Source organism: Schistocerca cancellata, chromosome 1, assembly GCF_023864275.1.
Source record: "Schistocerca cancellata isolate TAMUIC-IGC-003103 chromosome 1, iqSchCanc2.1, whole genome shotgun sequence".
Lineage (NCBI taxonomy): Eukaryota > Metazoa > Arthropoda > Insecta > Orthoptera > Acrididae > Schistocerca > Schistocerca cancellata.
The window spans coordinates 1055240728-1055248141 of record NC_064626.1 but is presented as its reverse complement, the minus strand read 5'-3'; the positions used below and the strand labels follow the sequence as shown (position 1 = coordinate 1055248141).

At 45.0% G+C, this 7414-nt stretch overlaps 1 non-coding gene across 1 annotated transcript; it reads left to right on the top strand.

Moving 5' to 3' along the window:
* Window positions 1-696: 696 nt before the first annotated feature.
* Window positions 697-771, top strand: Trnas-cga (transfer RNA serine (anticodon CGA)). The gene has a single exon. It is a non-coding gene; the product is annotated as a tRNA-Ser (tRNA).
* Window positions 772-7414: the final 6643 nt, after the last annotated feature.

The following is a 7414-nucleotide window of genomic DNA, read 5'->3' as shown; positions in this document are numbered from 1 at the left end:
AGAAAGGATATTTCGGAGACATGGCTTAGCCACAGCCTGGGGGATGTTTCCAGAATGAGATTTTCACTCTGCAGCGGAGTGTGCGCTGATATGAAACTTCCTGGCAGATTAAAACTGTGTGACCGACCGAGACTCAAACTCGGGACCTTTGCCTTTCGCGGGCAAGTGCTCTACCATCTGAGCTTCCGAAGTTTCATATCAGCGCACACTCCGCTGCAGAGTGAAAATCCCATTCTGGGAACATCCCCCAGGCTGTGGCTAAGCCATGTCTCCGCAATATCCTTTCTTTCAGGAGTGCTAGTCGTACAAGGTTCGCAGGAGAGCTTCTGTAAAGTTTGGAAGGTAGGAGACGAGATACTGGCAGAAGTAAAGCTGTGAGGGCGGGGCGTGAGTCGTGCCTGGGTAGCTCAGTTGGTAGAGCACTTGCCCGCGAAAGGCAAAGGTCCCGAGTTCGAGTGTCGGTCCGGCACATAGTTTTAATCTGCCAGGAAGTTTCATATCAGCGCACACTCCGCTGCAGAGTGAAAATCTCATTCTGGAAACATCCCCCAGGCTGTGGCTAAGCCATGTCTCCGCAATATCCTTTCTTTCAGGAGTGCTAGTTCTACAAGGTTCGCAGGAGAGCTTCTGTAAAGTTTGGAAGGTAGGAGACGAAGTACTGGCAGAAGTAAAGCTGTGATGACGGGGCGTGAGTCGTGCTTGGGTAGCTCAGTTGGTAGAGCACTTGCCCGCGAAAGGCAAAGGTCCCGAGTTCGAGTCTCGGTCCGGCAAACAGTTTTAATCTGCCAGGAAGTTTCATATCAGCGCACACTCCGCTGCAGAGTGAAACATCTCATTCTGATTGCGTCTGCAATGTGTACGTCATCGCTACAGCATTACCAACACAACTATACGGCTTGACGTCACAGTCATTTGTGCTTCCTATAACGTTTGTCGCTCCCATGCACCGAATTTTCATTCGCATCTGCGGCCGGAATATGAATTCTGTTTAAAAAATTCTGGAACTTTGTCCACAAAATTTTTCTTTGTTTACTTTTTACTCACTGTGCAATGTCTCCTTCGAAATACTCCCCTACACAATTGATACGCCGTACACCGCTCCCAAAGCCAATCCCACTTCCGGAAGGCAGTCTTGGTACGCACGCTTGTTGCTCGATCGCGCGAAGCGCCGCCTGCGAATTTTCTGTTATCTCGTCCATTGTTGAGATCTTCGTCCTTCCAACGGGGTTTTCGACTTTGGAAATAAGAAAAGTCTGCAGAGGCCAGGTCTGGAAAGAACGGAGGATGAGGCAGCACAGCGATTTCGTTTTTTATCCAACAGTCACGCACCAACAGGAATGAATGTGCGGGTGCGTTATTCTGATGCAAGAGCCATGAACTGCTTCGCCACATTTCAGGCCGTTTCCTTCTCACATTTTCTCGCAAGCGCGATAGTACCAGCGATTAACAATTTGTCCCCCTAGCACGAGTTCACGATGAACTAATCCTTCAAAGTCAAAGAAAACGATCAGCATGGCTTTGTCGTGATGTGACGAGCTTTTTTTGGCATAGGAGAAACTTTTCCGACCCGTTTGAAGACTGAATCTTGCACTCAACGTCTCATCACCAGTTTGTGATTCTCTTAAGGAGTTACAATGAAATGAATACCCGTAGCTGGATACAGGCGTTGATATAAGTCAACGGGGTAGTTGAAAATGTGTTCCCCGAGCGGGACTCGAACCCGGGATCTCCTGCTTAGAGGGCAGACGCTCTATACATCTCTTCTTGTTTCATTTTGTTCGATATAGTTCGTTGCGTTTTGTCTGGGCGGACGTCACAAGACATCCGTTCAAGTTGATCGTTGATTCCATGACTCAGTTTTTTTTTTATTACAGAGAGCACGCAGCTTTCTGACCGAACACGCTGAGCTACCGTGCCGGCAGGCGAAGGTCTTGCTAGTCTTGACTCATGAACAGCGGGATGGACTTGACGGTAGCACGGTGCATTCCAGGATGCTGTGTCAGGATTTCATGACATGATCCAACTGAAATGTTCCATTTTATCTGAAATTTCTCGGACAGTCAAGTCTTCGAGTGGCACGTACATTATGGTTGACGTGTGCAGGGATCCCAACCGTATTTCGGTCCAGCGCACCATTGGCGCGAGACTATGAATGGTCTGGAATTTTTCGAACAGGGAGCTCGTCCAAATGCTCCTAGGGATCAGCAGTGAACGAGTCAAATTATGCGAGGTATTGCACAACTCATCAGCAACGGAACGTACATCGTCGGGCCTAGACAGGCACTGCTGCACTTCTAAAACAGTCACTAAGCATCGCCAGTCTCGCCTTAGCCCCTGATACAGTGTTAAAATATTCGCTACTACAGCCGGCAGAAATCTAACTGTGCTCAAAAGATTTCGAAGCCCGACGACTAGACAGGAAAACTTGCACCGCTCGCAGTCAATACGCTGCTTTCAGCTAGTTTCTTGCAACTTCTGGAGAAATCCTCACAAAGAAACAAAAGTAAGGCAACAGCCCAAAGTTGCGTAGTAAAATCACGCCACTTCAAATTTGCAGCAGAAACAAATGCAGTTTTATATACTAAAACGGTGTCTGTTCTTTCATCTTCTTCTTCTGTGCGAATGCACAAACAGAACCCGAACTCTTACGGGAATCGGCAACGCGCCGCGAGTAATGAGTATAATGGGCGGGGGCACTACGAATGTAGAGCGGGACAATACGTTGAGAATGTGGGTTTCGCGGGAGGCGTGTCAGAGATAAATCCCTGCAGTCACGCTATCATCTGTGTCCTCGGTGGCTCAGATGGATAGAGCGTCTGCCATGTAAGCAGGAGATCCCAGGTTCGAGTCCCGGTCGGGGCATACATTTACATCTGTCCCCGTTGACGTATGTTAACGCCTGTAAGCAGCTAAGGGTGTTCATTTCATTGTAAATGCAGTTTTGATTAAATTTTTTGTTGATGAGAAATGAACATTTATCTTCCTCTGATTTGCCTTATGCAACCACATAACACTGTGCTTGCGTGTATAATCTTACAGCAAAGCTTCCATCTTTACAAAACCATCGTAATTTTGTTCGTGCGTAGTCACTGATGAGGCATCAGGGAGACATTCAAACGCTTTGGTAGGTAATCCTCTGTCTGCATATCAGAACATTCAGTGGTTAGCTAAATGGTGTCTACGTGGATGACGTGACTGCCAAGTTGCCCGTCGATGGAGACCGTAAAGGTGAATCATGAACTCAGTTTGTTGCGCTCCAGCCCGTGCTTTCAGTCTCCCTGGTCACACGCCCTTTCATCTGTACACAGTTCCTCGCTGTTTCTGTTTTCACAGCGCTCTATGCTTTTAGTGGCATAACTTTTTCTTATCTATTGCAAATGTAGACAGCAGCAGGCAATTCGCTGTTATTTTGTCATTCCATCTTGTGCTACAGATTATCGCCTCAGTTGTGCGACTGGATTCGTGATTTCCTGTCATAAAGGTCACAGTTCGTAGTAATAGACGGGAAGTCATCGAGTAAAACAGAAGTAATATCCGGCGATTCCCAAGGAAGTGTTATAGGCACTCTATTATTCCTGATCTATATTAACGACATAGTAGACAATCTGAGTAGCCGTCTTACATTGTTTGCAGATGATGTTGTCATTTACCGTCTTGTAAAGTCATCAGATGATCAAAACGACTTGCAAAATGATTTAGATAAGATATCTGTATGGTGCGAAAAGTGGCAATTGACCCCGTATAAGGAAAAGTGTGAAGTTATTCACATGAGTACTAAAAGAAATCAGCTAAATTTCGATTACACGATAAGTCACATAAAATCTGAAGGCTGTAAATTCAACTAAATACCTAGGGATTACAATTACTAATAACCTAAATTCGTACGATCACATAGATAATATTGTGGGTAGAACAAACCAAAGACTGCGATTCATTGGCAGAACACTTAGAAGGTGCAACAGGTCTACTAAAGAGACAGCTTACACCACTCTTGTCCGCCCTATTCTGGAGTATTGCTGTGCGGTGTGGGATCCGCGTCAGGGGGGACTGACGGATGACATCGAAAAAGTACAAAGAAGGGCAGCTCGTTTTGTATTAGCGCGAAATGCGGGAGATAGTGTCACAGACATGATACATGAATTGGAGTGGCAATCATTGGAGTGGTAATCATTAAAGCAAAGGCGTTTTTCGTTGCCACGGGATCTTCTCATGAAATTTCAATCACCAGTTTTCTCCTCCGTTTGCGAAAACATTCCGTTGGCACCCACCTACATAGGGAGAAATGATCATCACAATAAAATAAGAGAAATCAGGGCTCGCACAGAAAAATTTAAGTGCTCGTTTTTCCCGCGTGCCGCTCGAGAGTGGAACGGTAGAGAGACAGCTTGAAGGTGGTTCATTGAACCCTCTGCCAGGCACTTTATTGTGAATAGCAGAGTAATCACGTAGATGTAGATGCTATTATCGGTCTTTTTTGCTGTATTGCCTTGAACCTTGTACTTGTCTGTGTTGCCCTTGCCTTATCTCATATGAACAAGGCTGGCATTGCCTTGATTATAATCGGTAGCCAGAGGACACAAGAATAATAATACGTTTATTACAACAACTACAAGTTTTCGCTACACAAAGAACCGCAAAGTCAAGAAAAATTACTTCTAAGAAAGAGTCTTCTATGATCTTTAAAACGCAGAAAATACGTATTATAATTTACAAAAAGAACAGGAGCTGACTCAAACTCAGCCCGAAAACCTGGACGCCCTTAAACTTAAAATGTATCGGTACACACAGATTTTTCCCACATTTAGGCCCAGATCATTCCCAAACTAGCATGCACGTATCGCCTTGTCAAAAGTTATCACAAAAATTAGAAAATGCGACTGGCTGAAGATTGGGTTGTAAAGTGACCAGCTGGAAACAACAAAATGATCTAAGTGAACCGTCTTCGTATATGATAATTGCTGAGTCATAGTGTCACTCTGCTGCTGTACGACATCGCCGAACTCCGGAAATGGGGTGCTAATTCTCATGCGTTGTCTTAGAGCATGTGGCGAAGCATCAGCGAAAGATAACCTAGCTACCGTGAAGCACTCTCGCGTCAAAGAAATAAGTGCGCCAACAGTGTAGTTGTCATAAGCTTAGGAGCATACAATTTTATGTAGGCTCAGTTGGTGCGATAATGGAAGGATGTGACCTGTGTTGAACGGTGGGAAGACGAATTACGAGGTGCATTCAAGTTCTAAGGCCTCCGATTTTTTTTCTCCAGATTGGAAAGAGATAGAAACATGCGCATTGTTTTAAAATGAGGCCGAGTTCATTGTCAATACGTCCCAGAGATGGCAGCACCGTACGGCAGATGGAATTTTACCGCCAGCGGCGAGAATGAGAACTGTTTTAAATACTTAAAATGGCGACGTTTTTCTTACTTGAACAGCGTGCAATCATTCGTTTTCTGAATTTGCGTGGTGTGAAACCAATTGAAATTCATCGACAGTTGAAGGAGACATGTGGTGATGGAGTTATGGATGTGTCGAATGTGTGTTCGTGGGTGCAACAGTTTAATGAAGGCAGAACATCGCGTGACAACAAACCGAAACAACCTCGGGCTCGCACAAGCCGGTCTGACGACATTATCGAGAAAGTGGAGAGAATTGTTTTGGGGGATCGCCGAATGACTGTTGAACAGATCGCCTCCAGAGTTGGCATTTCTGTGGGTTCTGTGCACACAATCCTGCATGACGACCTGAAAATGCGAAAAGTGTCATCCAGGTGGGTGCCACGAATGCTGACGGACGACCACATGGCTGCCCGTGTGGCATGTTGCCAAGCAATTTTGACGCGCGACGTCAGCATGAATGGGACTTTCTTTTCGTCGGTTGTGACAATGGATGAGACTTGGATGCTATTTTTAAATCCAGAAACAAAGCGCCAGTCAGCTCAATGGAAGCACACAGATTCACCGCCACCAAAAAAATTTCGGGTAACCGCCAGTGCTGAAAAAATGATGGTGTCCATGTTCTGGGACAGCGAGGGCGTAATCCTTGCCCATTGCGTTCCAAAGGGCACTACGGTAACATGTGCATCCTACGAAAATGTTTTGAAGAACAAATTCCTTCCTGAACTGCAACAAAAACGTCCGGGAAGTGCTGTGCGTGTGCTGTTTCACCAAGACAACGCACCCGCACATCGAGCTAACGTTACGCAATAGTTTCTTCGTGATAACAACTTTTGAGTGATTCCTCATGCTCCCTACTCACCTGACCTGCCTCCTAGTGACTTTTGGCTTTTTCCAACAATGAAAGACACTCTCCGTGGCCGCACATTCACCAGCCGTGCTGCTATTGCATCAGCGATTTTCCAGTGGTCAAGACAGACTCCTAAAGAAGCCTTCGCCGCTGCCATGGAATCATGGCGTCAGCGTTGTGAAAAATGTGTACGTCTGCAGGGCGATTACGCCGGGAAGTAACGCCAAATTCATAGATTTCGGGTGAGTAGTTAATTAGAAAAAAAATCGGAGGCCTTAGAACTTGAATGCACCTCGTAGACGACTTGTAAAGACGAAGAAAATGTTTGAACAACCCAGCACAAATTCTGCTCTTCCGGCGCTTGTCTTCAGAGTAGTCTATAACGCAATGATATTGCCTTTTATTTCTCTCCTTGGACATAATGTCATAACGTCTGCAGATGCTCTGACTCCAGGACTCTGTGATGATCTACGAACAGCTCTGACCTTACGCTTCCAGCGAAAAACTTCTTACTTGATGCAACAGCGAAAGTGTTCACAGATCTATCAAATGTACCTATCGCAGCAAACACATCTCATGGGAACACTTTGGCTGCCAACACAATAGTGAAAGGAAACTAATATTACTGAGTGCGCTGAAGAGAACTCTCACCTTGAAAGTTTAATGTTAAAATTTCTAAACTTGTGCTTGTAAATGTCTGGTTGGTATCTGAAAAATGTAAAAAAAAATTATTTTGATATCGGAATGCGTAAGTCTCTGTGGAGCGCAACAGAGCTGTGTCAAAATTTTTGAACAGAAGTTATGTGAAACACGCGCTACACATTGCGAAATCCATGCTGGCCAGTACAACAAACGATTCGCTTGCGAGAGAGCAACCCGTTTTAAATGAAATTTACTTATGCTATGTGACTGCAAAACAAAATGATACGGATTAAAATTTTGACACTGAATACAGCTAAGTTTCGTCTCTCAAACAATGACTCTACCAGAACTGTCACTGTGCTTACAGAGCAAATGAACGTATAAATTACCGCATCTGTCTTTCTGATAAACTACTTGAAAACCTACAAGAAAGCACTTTTCTGAAATCTTTTACTGATTTGAAACCTGTGAAAGGCCATGATACTTTCACGAATACATTCCGATAATCACTACCTTATAGTGCCTACTTG